The sequence below is a fragment of the Chinchilla lanigera genome, unplaced genomic scaffold, assembly GCF_000276665.1.
Source record: "Chinchilla lanigera isolate Chin_1 unplaced genomic scaffold, ChiLan1.0 scaffold00041, whole genome shotgun sequence".
Taxonomy (NCBI): domain Eukaryota; kingdom Metazoa; phylum Chordata; class Mammalia; order Rodentia; family Chinchillidae; genus Chinchilla; species Chinchilla lanigera.
Window position 1 is genome coordinate 7,669,185 of NW_004955442.1, and position 13,454 is coordinate 7,682,638.

A 13,454-nucleotide genomic window follows, 5' to 3' on the forward strand; every position below is an offset into this window, starting at 1 on the left:
TAATGCCAGTAATTGGCTACCCTTTGTCCTTTATTTCAAAGACATACAGTTCAGTTTGTGTGATGGGTCCTCCTCTTTCTAGAAATATTTTTTCTGAGTAACATCGGTCCCCAGTACTTATCTAGCATCCGGCCTTAGAGCAGTAGTTCACAGGTCTTTGATCGGGAGCCAGAGCTAGAGGTGTGAACACTGTGGTTCACGCTCCACCCTCCTCCACAAGTTGCTGATGGAGGAGGGCGCAGGGCCTGCCTGCAGCAATGGTCCCCGTGGTGGGGAGGCTGAGAGGGGATAAGAGCTCCTTTAGAAGGCAAGGAAGCCACCGGCACAGCCTGTGTTTCGAGCATTCCTGCAAAGGCCCCCACTAGAGAACATGCTCCAGAGTTGGGACCCCACTCCTGCTCTGCTCTTTCTTAGGCTACACCTGAGACACTTGAGGCACCCGGCCACCTGGCCGCAGAGGTTCTCACATCCAGTGCACAGAGACAAAGACGCAGCTCAGCACGTCCAGCCCCGTGAGCTGCAGGGGCTGCATGAGGGCTTGGGGCCCAGATGTGGGTGTTGTGGCACAAATCCCAGCCCAGGGAAGCAATGACCCAGGCTCAAGGTCTGATTTCAGGCTGAGAGTGGAAGCCCACAGCCAGAGGCGGAGTGAAGGACTCTGGAAACTGTCTGCCTGCAGCCTCGGGAAATCCCCTGAAACTCCCAGTGTGGGGAAGACACCGGGGCCTGCAAGGAGGAAGCCCTGAGGCCCCGCTGCGGTGGCATTGCTCCCTCCCTCTGGGTCCTGCAGTGTGGGTTCAACCTGGGCTGTGCCAGCCTCTTCCCCAGAAGAAGGACCCGGGGAAAGAGCTGGAGAGTCCGTCTCCAAGCTTCTCTGGCTGGTCCTGCCAGGCAAAAATGAGGAGAAACGGAGAAGCTACAGGACAGCATTGAGCAGACCTGGTGCAGGGGCAGCTGCCCTCTGAGCCTTGCAGCTGACAGCCTCGGATGCCGGGAGGGGTGTGGAGTGAGCCGGGGCAGTGCGCAGCCCGCCCTCACTGGCAGAGGATGCTTAAATCCAGAAAGGAGCCGGGTACAGGGAGACACACCTGGGATCCCAGCACTCTGGAAGACTGAGGCAGGAGGAAATAAGTTCAAGCCTGGGCAATTTAGTGACTTAGTGAGACCCTGTGTCAAAATAAAACTAAAAGGGCTGGGGATGTAGCTTAGTGCAAAGGCCCTGGATTCAATACTCAGTAACACACACACACAAACACACACGCATGCACACACACACACACAAAGGAAAATAAAACTGTACTATTCAAAAAAATCCAGGAAGGAAACCAAAGATACACTGTTAGGAGGCCAGACAAGCCTGGCCTAGTGGTGAAGGCCTGTAATCCCAGCACTCTCGGAGGCTGAGGTAGGATTGCAAGTTCAAGCCCAGCCTGGGTGAGGCAGTTAGTGAGACCCTGTCTCAAAACAAATAAATAAAGCAATGAGGATATAACTCAGTGTGGAGGTCCTAGGTTTAATCTCCAGTACTGCAAAAATAAAAAAACAAAGTTAAAAAAAAGTGGGCTGATGTTTCCCCTTGAGTAGTGGCCGGGTGGGGACTGGCTCAGCAGGGCCTGGCAGGTAGTCTGGGTGTTGGTTTCATAGACTCACTCAGTTCGTGCAAATAATTTATGATTTCATGCTTTTATGTGTGTCTGTGATACTCCATAAAGATCTTTTGAAGACTATTGTAAGGCTTTGGAAAGTTCCCAGGAATTTCACCCTGAGGTACAGACACAAGAGAATTGAAACACAACCTGTCAGTACCAACCTGTGCAGGCATGTTCCTAACAGTGCGATTCACAATAGCCCCGAGGTGCAAACAACCCGAATGTCCACGTGAGTAGACGGGTAATTGGAAGATGGCCTGAACAGAGATGCATAGCACTGATTCCTGCTATAGCATGGGTGAAGTGGGAAACAAGGTGAAAGAAGCTGGTCACAGAGGACCAGCTGGCTCACGGTTCCTCTGTGTGAAACGTCTGCGCCTGGTAGGCAATCCACAGAGACCCGAGGTAGGTTAGCAGTAGCCTAGGGCTGGGTGCAGATGAGGAGCTATGGAATGGGGAGTATCTTAGACCGATGAAAACGTTCTAAAATGGGTTGTGATGGAGATTGGCCAACTCTGTTTATATGCCAAAAGCCACTGAATTGTACACTTTGAATAGATGTGTTCCATGGTACAGGAATCGTGTCTCAGTAGAGCTGTTATAAAAAAAATTCAGCTGGGTACAGTGGTGCAGGCCAATAATCCCAACCCTCTGGGAGGTGGAGGCAAGAGGATCACCAGTTCAAGTCCAACCTGGACAAGCTGGCAACTTGGCGAGACACTGTCTCAAAAAAAAATTGTTTTTTAAAAAAGGGATGTGGTGCAAAGACCCTGGGCTCAATCCCCAGTACTGTAAAAAAAAATTCATTGGGTCCTCAGCTCTTGAAAGGACATCTGACCCCCAAGGGCAGGAGAGGGACTCACCCTTCTTCCACCTTTGTGCTAAATCTGGGTGCCCAGCCCACCCACACCAAGGGCAGATCTTCACCCATGATCCATGTCACACAGGCCAGTCCCTTCTGGAAACACCCCTGTAGGCATTTCTAGAAAGCAAGCTTTAGGGCTGGGGATACAGCACAGTGCCACAAGCTCCTGTCTAGCAACCACAAGGCCTGAGTTCGATTCCCAGTACCAAAAAAACCCCCCAAAAACATAGAAACCAAGCTTCAGCGGCCCTCTAGATGTCCTCCAATCCAGTCAATGTGACACCTAAAATGACCTACCCAGAGCACAATTGCTAGGTCACATGGTAGGGGGTTGCCCCTCATAAGAGACCACCATGCTGTCTTCTGGAGAGGCTGTGCCATTTTGTATCCTGCCAGCAAGGAACGAGGACCTGGTGAGCACAGCCTGTGTGCTGGCTGTGGGCCACTCTGATGGGGGTGTGGCGGAGTCTTCTTTCACACCCAGATTTTGAGTCTGTGTGATTCAGAAGAAAGTGAAGGCTTCGGGGTTACACATCTGGCTGAGGTCCCAGCTCTGCCATTTACCAGAGGTCCCTTGAGCAGGATGCTTAACCTCTCTGATCTCCAGAATAGCACCTCAGCTCATGCAGCACCTGCACTTTGAAGCAGCTGTCCTGATGGCTTTAGGATGGGGACTCTTACGGGCCTTAGGGTCAGCATCTAGCAACCAATGCTCCCCTCCACACCTGTAGTCCTTAGAGCTCCTCATTGCACCGAGTTTCTGACCTGTCTCTTTAAAGTCCTTCCCTCAACATAGGCTGTCAGTGAGTGAATACCTATTGCGCTATTTTTGCATGATACAGTGGGTGAGATAAGGTATAGGTACAGCTGCTGTAACAAAGATCAAGTTAGGCAGAGGTGTACTGCTCTCTCATGTCACAGTCTAAGTATGAGCCAGCCAGACAGGTAAGGTGGCTCTGTGGTGCAGGAACCCAGGTTCCCTCTTTCATAGCTTCCCCATCTTCATTCATGGCTTCCATCTCAATGACCCAAAATGGCTGCCCCACCTCCTGTCATCTGAATTGCATTCCACCAGAAAGAAAGGAGAGTGGCACAATTTTTTTTTTTTATTTTAAAGAATAAAAGAAGGATAACATAATAATAGGGGGGACTTAGCAAATTACAGACAAAATGGTAGGAAATTATCAATGGTTATCGTTTTACATATTATTATCTACAAAATAGTTTCTCAGGAAAACAAATAGACAAATAATAGTGAGTTAAAGACAAAAAAGGTAGGAGATTATCAAGAGTTGTTGTGCTATACTTTGGTATCTTCAAAGAGGCTTCTAAAGAAAATAAATAGAGCTATACATGAGTGACCTATTGAAAAATCATTAACTATTCTCAATGGTTGTTGTAGGAAACACATAATAATAAACATACATTATGAAATAGGATAGAAACATTACAAACTTAAGAGAGTGGCACAATTTATTTCTACTAGCTTGGTGACATGACCACACCTACAGGTGAGGCCAGAAAGCATAGCCTTAAGTGGATCGAGCCATAAGCCAGCTAAAAATTCTCTTTCAATGTGTTAAAGTTATTTGAAAGTACTTGTTCGAGGAAAGTAAAGGAAGACTTTATTCAGGGTCTTGCAGTGGGGAAGAGAGATTGGATTAAACTTTACAACAAGAGGAAATTTATAGCCAAGGAGCAGGGTGGGGACAGAGGGTAGGAAATTATTAAGGGAATATTTCGGAGGTTAGGGAACTCTGGCCACCCCTGACAGGGTTCTTGCTGATTAGACATCCTGGGTGAGGGCACGGGACCCCTGGCTGGCCATGGAGGGTGGTCAGATATCACGGTGGGGTCTCTTGCTAAACTGACTTAGCAGGGAAAAGCAGATTTTACACAGTAGTGCCAGATAGGTCTAGGGGAGGGATCAGGAGCCTGCAGAAAGTCTGGCCAAAGAATCTGTGGAATTTGAAAGGCTGTTAGAATAAGCTAACAGTTTTTGCCCTGTGTGAACCAAAAATCAGGGAAAATTTTAATTTTAATTTTGTTGGTAGGTGGGTGAACACTCAGACCGCGTGGTGTGCAGAGAGGCTCCAAAGCCCGGGAAAGCGCGGGTAGAGGTTGGCGGTGTTTGCCCGCTGTTCAGTCCTGATCCATGTGCCCAGCCGCTGCTCTGTGTTTGGCACTACGAGGGGGGCACTGGGGCTGCAGGGAGAAGCGGGTGGGGAGAAGCTCGGGTGTTCCCAGTGTACACGATCATCAATTTCCTTGTCTCTATTCATTCCCCTCCCCCTTACTGAGCACCTACTATGTACCAGGCCTGGTAGTGGATACTGCCATGCAAGCAAGCCCAGTCTATTACAGTTTGTGTCTCGGTGTCCCCCCAAAGCTTCATGGTGTCATTGGGCTTTTCAGAGGTGGCTGAATCTAGAGTGTGTGATACTAGGATGAAGGGTGTGTGATTAGTAAATCACTCCACTGATTGGTTTGGCATAGTGCTGGCTAGGATTGTGGGTGTGAGTGCTACATGCACCCTAGGGCAGGTAGCCTGCTCACAATATAAAGGACAGAAAGAGTCTTGTCTTTTTCCCCCTTGTTGCTTTTGCTGTCTTCCACCATGAACGGTTGACCGTCTGCCATGTATCACTCTGCCTTCGTGTCAGCCAACTATGGACTGAAACTTCTACAAACTGTGACCTAAGTAAGCCTTTCCCCCTTTAACTTTGGGTGTTGCGTATTTTGTCTCAGCAACGAGAAAAGTAACTAAGACATAGCCTGACCACAAAAGACTCTCACAATGAGCAGATTGTGCCCACAAGCCTCATGGGAAAATCCAGTCCCTTTATCAGAACCCTGCTGGTGTGGTAGGGGTCCTGCTCTTCCTCAGCTCTGTCACACCCCTGCTGTCCATCTGTGACCCTTCCCCCTTCCCTGAGCTCCAAGTGGCCACCATGCGCCTCTCACAGAGGCAGCAGGAATCCCAAGGAGCTCAGATCTCGCGAAGTGGCCAGTGTGCAGGTAGATTATCATGCGGGCGACTTCAGGAAGGCTTAGGTGACCCGCTTGTGCTGGTTGGTGTTAGCACTGCAAGCCCTCTCAGTGCAGGAAGAAGGGACTGTTGTGCACCCTGGATCTTGGGTCCTATCTTGGTCTCCCCTTAGTCCCCCAACCTAAATCAGCCCTGGCTGCACACTGGCATCACTGGGGCCACGCTGGGAGAAGGCTGCCACCTGCCCCACCCGGGACCGATGCCCGCAGAGTGTCCGTCGGGCTGGGCAAGATCTGTGCGCAGGTTGAGAGACCCAGGCTGGTGGTGATACAGCCAGGACAGGGCTTAGCGGGGATGGATTTTATCTTCTAGCTCAGATGGGCACTGAGAAGGAGAGAAAGAGCCCCTGCCTGAGGTTCACTGATGCACTATTCCCTCGTCATTGCCAAATAGGGGCCCACTATGGGTCGGATCTGTCCTGAGCCTGGGGACACGGACTGCGGGGAGAGGGAAGTCAAGGGCCTGTTTGCACTGAGTAGGGGAGATAGATGGGAAACAAGCAAGTCCCCAGGATACTTTCAAGTGGAAGAATTCGCTTGTGTGATGGTTGGAATGCATGGGGTGTATGGGTGCAGAGTTATTCAGATACAATATTGGTGCTGGGGCCAGTGTAACAGATGGCTAGACATGGGCGGTTATAAACAACAGGAATGTATTCTCTCCCAGCTCTTGGGGCTAGTAGTGAAAAGGCAAGGTGTCTCCAGGGTGGGCCCTATCGGAGGCTCTGCGGAAGAGTCTCTCCATGTCTTTCCCTGCTTCTGGTGACTGCCAGAAACTCAGCATCCCTTGGCTTGTGGCTGCATCACACCCAATCCCTCCCTCTTTCATTCATAGCCTTCTTCTCCATGTCACTCTGTCTCTACATGGCTTTCTTCCCATCTCCCTGTCACTTCTCCTCTCTTTTAAGAATCCCAGGCATTGTATTTAGGGCCCACCTTAAGTCAGGACAATCAGATTTTATGATCTTTAATTACATCTAGAAAGATGCATTTTCCACTCTGCACTGCTGGTAGGAATGTAAATTAGAATAGCACTATAGAAATCTGTATGGAGGTTCCTCAAAACATGAAAAACAGAAATGTCATATGGCCCAGCTATACCACTCCTGGGTATGTATGGGAAAGAGTTAAAGTCAGTGTACTGCAGTGACACCTGAACGCCTGTTTAGTGCGGCATAATTCACAGTAGTCAAGATATGGAACTAGCCTAGGTGCCCATTGACAGATGACTGGATAAAAAAAAATGTGGCTCGTATATACATAAAGAAGAGCTAAATTACATTATTTGCAGGAAAATAGATAGAACTAGAGAGCATTATGTTAAGTGAAATAAGCCAGACTCAGATAAGTACTGTAGGTTTTCCTCAATATGCAGAATCTGATAAAAACGATGGCATGAAAGTAGAAGGAGATGATTATAAGACAAGAGGAAGGGGGCCGAGGAGGGAGAGGGAGATGTAAAAGAAGGTATGGGGGATGGATATGATCAAAATGAGCCATAAGCATGTGTGAAAATATCATATCGAAACTCAGCATTTTGTAAAATTAATAGTCAGCATGAAAAATATAATTTAAAAAAGGAGAAGGGTGCTTTTTCCAAATAGGGTCGTATTTTCAGGTGCTACAGGGTAGAGTGTGGACGTACAGGACTTGAGTCAGCACAGATGTGGTGGGCAGGAGAGACCTCTGAGGGTGCGTCTTGGGGTACTTCATCCCAGAGGCTGCCTCTCAGGCAAGAGTGTGCAGGGCTAGCGAGGGGCATGGCCAGGGATGGGGCTGGGAGGCAGAGAGGGAAGCAGCCTGGGACACTGGGACGTGAGCTGCAGAGGTCCCCACATGCCTGCGGGGCGAGGAGACCAGGTATGAAGGTCATTGGTGGGGAGCTCCTAGCGACTTAAGCCTTTCAGGGCTACTGTTGGGCCTAGTGGCCTTCAGGGGACAGAAGAAGTCCCCACGCAGTGCTGAAGCTGTTTGCAGGTGAGGATGGTGACTGCTCTGCGGCTTTGGTGGACCATCAACTACGGCTGCTCCAGGAAGGGGCATCCGAGATGCCACCTGAAGTCTATGAAAGCGCTGGCCATGTGATGAGCAAAGTCCCCAGAACAAGAGCAACCTTGATGGGCCCCAAGGACAGCCGCTAAGGCAGCATGGCTGGGGCTGATAACAGAAGAAATCTGTGGGCCTCATCTGAAGAGCTGGGATTCTACTCTGCGGGCAATGCCATCCTTGGGAGAGGTGGCGGGACAGCAGTACCTGTTTTTATTTTTGTTTTTTGAGACAGGGCCTCGTTTCACAGTCTAGACTGGCCTTAAACTTACTACAAGGCCTGGGTGGCCTTGCACTCATGATCCTCCTGCCTCAGCCTCCTGAGTGCTAGGATTACAGTGTACACCAGTACACCTGGCAGCAGTCACTGACTGTGCACAGACTGGAGGATGGGTTGCAGGGCTGGGAGAGGAAAGTCTGCCTCACCCAGCTGGATAGCACCTTCCCTTGGGTCAGCACCTTCCCTACTCTGGGTCACAGCTTCCTGCCTGGAAAATGAGGTCAATGAGCCTCGTGTACTTCTGAAGGGCACTTGGTGACTGCTGGAAGTCCCCAGAGCACCACTGGGAGGGGGGGGGGTCTCCTGGCTGTGAGGAAGGCAGAGGGAGAGGTCTCGCCAGCTTTCAGGCAGAAGTGGCCACAAAGGGGCCAGTCAAGTCCAGGGTGAGGCCTCTATCCACATCTCTGCTGTGTGGCTGGGGTTTTTCCAAAAGTGCTATCATAATGGGTATCATAATGGATTATGAGTGCCATGTCTTGCAGGTAGATCTGAGCAATGAAAATTCAGTCCTAAGGTCCTTGGCACCCTGGGGGTCTGGCTGCCTGTCTGGTTCAGGGCTCTGGGAAGCAGGAGTTGTGGCTGTGATTTTCCATAACTGGCAAAGTGGCACTACCCCAGTCTTCATGTTGAACGTGAGGAAAGTTGAATTCCTTTGTGTGTGTGGGTGTTGGGGTGGTGTACAGGGGCTTGAACCATGGCCTTCACACTGAGATACATCTCTAGCCCTTTCTTTATGTTTTATTTTGAGACAGGTTCTTGCTAAGTCACTACATTACCCAGACTGGACTCAAACTTGTGATCCTCCTGTCTCAGCCTCCTGGGGTGCTAGGATTACAAGTGTCCACCAGCACGTCCAGTGAAAGTTGGACTCCAAGAGAGAGCCATGAACTGCGGAAGCTCAGATTCCCCAGATGGAACCCAAGTATGGTCACATTTTAATGTCTCAAATCTCCACAGACCCAGAGCCTGTCTGCTTGGGTGCTAGGAAGTCCAGTCTTGCTCGTGGATCTCCTCCCCAAGTACACCCCAAAAAGCCAAGGGTGGCTCTAGGGATCCAGTGACACTAGACACTTGTGTATCGAGGGCCTTCCCTCTGTCAGGCTCTGTGCTCAGTGCTCTGTGACAAGAACTATTATCATTCTCATTTCAGGAGTGAGGAGATGAGACCCTGGAAATGTGAGTTCATCTTGTGGAAGATCCTGATAAAGAGACACTGTGATCCATTGCCTTCATCCTCTGTTGAAAGGAGATTGTAGGCTGGGAAGTTAGCTCAGCGGCACAGCGCCTGCCTGGCAAGCGCAAGGTCGTGAGTTCAATTCCTGGTACTGGAAAAAATGGGATTGTATAGCCAAGATATGGAATCAACAAAGGTGTCCACCGATGAATGAATGGGTAAAAAAAAAAAAAAGTAATATCAAAATCTCTGCCAGCTATTTTTCTGGTAGAGCACTAATATCTGGAATATATAAAGTACTAAAAAAATTAACCCCCCAAACAACCCAGTCAAAAAATGGTCAGAAGAACTAAATAGGCACTTCTCAAAAGTAATACAGATGTCCAATAAATATATGAAAACTACCCAACAGTTTCGGACATTAGGGAAATGTCCATCAAAAGGTCTTCAAGATTCCATTTCCATCCCAGTCACAATGGTAATCATCAAAAATACAAAAAAAAAAAAAAAAAACCAAAAAAACCAAAAACCCAAAACTATGAATGCTAATAAGGGTAAAGAGGAACCCTCTTTTTTACTTTTATTTATTTATTTACTTACTTATTTATTTATTTGAGACAGGGTTTTGCTATGTATTTCAGGCTATCCTTGGACTCACTTTGTAGCTGAGGATGGCCTCAAACTCACAGCGATCCTCCTGCCTCAGCCTCCGGAGTGCTGGGATTACAGAAGTGAGCCACCATGCCTGGCTAAAAGGAACCCTCTTACATTGTTCGTGGGAATGTAAACTAGTACAACCACTCTGGAAATCAGTGTGAAAGTTCCTCAAAAAACTAAAAAGTGCCATTTTATCCAACTATACCACTCCTGGGAATTTCCCCAAAAAATGAAAGACAGCTCACTGTAATGCTAACTGCGTACCTATGTTTATAGTGACACAATCACAATTGCTAAGCTGCACAAACAGCATAGTTGACCATTGACAGATGAGTGGATAAGGAAAATGTGGTATAGATACATGATGGCATAGTATTTAGCCACAAAGAAGAACGCAGCAGTCATGTCATTTGCAGGAACAAGGATGCAATTGGAAACCACCACATTAAGCAAAATAAGCCAGATTCAGAAAGTTAAATATTGCATGTTTTCTCTTATGTGAGAAACCTCAAATAGAAAGAAAGAAAGAAAGAAAGAAAGAAAGAAAGAAAGAAAGAAAAAGAAAGAAAGAAAGAAAGAAAGAAAGAAAGAAAGAAAGAAAGAAAGAAAGAAAGAAAGAAAGAAAACCAGAAGATGTACCCTTGGAAATGGTAAAGGAGGTTGAGGGAGGGGGAGGGGGAGGTAAAAGAACTGAAAAGGATCAGGATATGTTATATAAACATTACTATTCTGCATTACTAACATTCAATAATAAAATATCACATTATGTACATATAATAGTGGTGCAGATACACAATGGAGTTTTACTCAGCCATAGAAAGAATCAAATCCTGTCATTGGCAGCAACATGGATAGAGCCAGAGGACACTCCTTAAGTGAAGTAAACTGGGCACACATGGATAATACTGCATGAGCTCACACACATGTGGGGGCTAAAAAAGCTGATCTCGTAGAAGTAGGGAGTGGAATAGTGGCCACTAGAAGCTGGGAAGGGTCACAGCAAAGAGGGACAGAGAGAGATTGCTATCAAAATATAGTTAAACAAGAAGAATATGTTCTGGTATCACTGTAATAAATCGCTTACCACAATTTATTTTGTATTTCATAATGGCTAGAGGAGAGGAGTTTGAAGGTTCCTAACACACACAAAAAAGATAAACGTTTAAGGAAATAGAAATGGTAGTCATTTCTGACTTGATCAATGCACATTATACACCTGCACCGAATTATCACACTGTACTCCATAAATATGTACAATTACTGGCAATTAAAAATTAATTTAAAAATAAGATTGTAGTCCAGTTCATGATTCGATTACATTTCCTAGTATCCCCTGCCTTTAGAGGTGGTCACGTGGTGAGGTTCTCTCCAATGGCACCTGGGCCTCTCCTGGACTCTTTAAGAAAGCGGAGCTCGATTGGTTGAGGAGGCGAGGTGACAAGGGCGGCGCGATGAAGGGGCTGGCTCCGGGAGTCAGAACCAGCCGGAATGCGTCACCCCTTCACGCTGTGGTGGTCGTTTGGGTCCGGATGGTGCCCTCAGTGTCGCCCTGCGGTGCTCCAGCCTCCGCGGCACCTTGGCAGTGCTTGTCGTGCTGCTGTCCTTGTTGGTGGCGGGTGTTGTGGGGAATGAGTTTAGTATATTAAGGTCACCAGGGTCTGTTGTGTTCCGAAATGGAAACTGGCCTATACCAGGAGAGCGAATCCCGGATGTGGCTGCATTGTCCATGGGCTTCTCTGTTAAAGAAGAGCTTTCTTGGCCAGGACTTGCAGTGGGTAATTTATTCCATCGTCCCAGGGCTACCATTATGGTGTTGGTAAAAGGAGTTGACAAACTGGCTCTACCTCCGGGCCGTGTCATGTCGTATCCTTTGGAGAATGCAGTTCCTTTTAGTCTCGACAGCGTTGCAACTTCCATTCACTCCTTATTTTCTGAAGAAACTCCTGTAGTTTTGCAGTTGGCTCCCAGTGAGGAAAGAGTGTATATGGTGGGGAAGGCAAATTCAGTTTTTGAAGACCTTTCAGTCATGTTACAGCGGCTACGTAATTGCCTATTTCAAGAAAACTCTATTCTCAATTCACTTCCCCTCAACTCTCTGAGTAGGAACAATGAAGTCGACCTGCTCTTCCTTTTGGAACTGCAAGTGCTCCATGACATTTCAAGTTTGTTGTCTCGTCACAAGCATCTAGCCAAGGATCATTCTCCTGATTTGTATTCATTGGAGCTGGCAGGTTTAGATGAGATCGGGAAACATTATGGGGAAGATTCTGAACAATTCAGGGATGCTTCGAGGACCCTTGCTGACACTCTGCAAAAGTTTGCAGATGACATGTACAATCTTTATAGTGGAAACGCAGTGGTAGAATTAGTGACTGTCAAATCGTTTGACACATCTCTTGTGAGGAAGACAAGGACTATCCTTGAAACAAAACTGGAAAACACTGCAAGTCCCCATAAACTTGCGTACAAGTATAATTTTGAGTACTCAGTGATCTTCAACATGGTGCTTTGGATAATGATCTCACTGGCCTTGGCTGTGATCATCACCTCCTACAACATTTGGAACATGGATCCTGGCTATGACAGCTTCATCTACAGGATGACAAACCAGGAGATTCGAATGGACTGAACTGTCTTCATGCCAGATTTAGACAAGGGGTTTGGATATGGGCTGTTTTATTAAAACATATCTTTTAGTGTGGTTTAAAATAGATAGTACACTTTAAATTTTTTAAAAAACAAAAAATGGCTTTCACCCCAGACAGCTCACTTGATTTTTGACAACCTTTAGGCTGTAACTACTTGTTAGATCCTCCTTGTGTATCTCTGTCTTCCTCAGAAACCACTTAGAAGATACCACCATGTATTATAGCAGTCATTGATATTTTCCTACTAATCTATCCATAACTCTGTAATGTTTGTATTGCTCCTATCCTATTTCATAAATGGATCCATGTTTATTATTATGTGTTTCCTACAACAACCACTGAGAATTATTGAATGATTATTCAATAGGTCACTCATGTATAGTTCTATTTATATTCTTTAGAAGCCACTTTGAAGATACCTAAGTAGAGTACAACAACTATTGATAATCTCCTACCTCTTTTGTCTGTAACTCACTATTGTCTATCTGTTTTCCTGAGAAACTATCTTGTAGATAACAGTATGTAAAACAATAACCATTGATAATTTCCTACCACTTTGTCTGTAATTTGGTAAGCCCCCCCCATTATTATGTTATCCTTCTTTTACTCTTCAAAATAAAAAAAATAAAAAATAAATAAATTTTTTTTAAAAAACAGCAAATTTTGTTCTCTGTTTTATGTGTGCCTATGATTATTTTTAGAGTATAGTATTGATGTGAATTGAAATATGTGATATAGATTCCATGATATGCTTGAGTATTGTGATACAGTGATTTAATGATGCAATTTCATTCCATTTAGTACATTTGGAAATATGCACTGAAAGAAATGTAAAACATTTAGAAGAGTGTATATTATTTATGTTGGAAAAATGCACTGAATGCATTAGAGAAACTAATGAATGCTTCACTTGCTTGTACAGGACAGATGAAAATCCTGTTTGGGCTATACCATATATGAACCATTTGTAAATGTTTTCAATGTAAATATCTCTGAATGAGAGACATTATCTTAGAGCAGCCCTAAAATACTGGATGTATTCATACAGTCACTTAGTTTTGAACTGTGTCTGATAGTATGGCTATTT

General features: G+C 46.3%; 1 pseudogene; it reads left to right on the top strand.

Annotated features, from left to right (window-relative positions):
• The first annotated feature begins 9,268 nt into the window (after positions 1-9,268).
• LOC102006616 lies at positions 9,269-12,451 on the top strand (annotated as a pseudogene).
• The last annotated feature ends 1,003 nt before the right edge of the window (positions 12,452-13,454 follow it).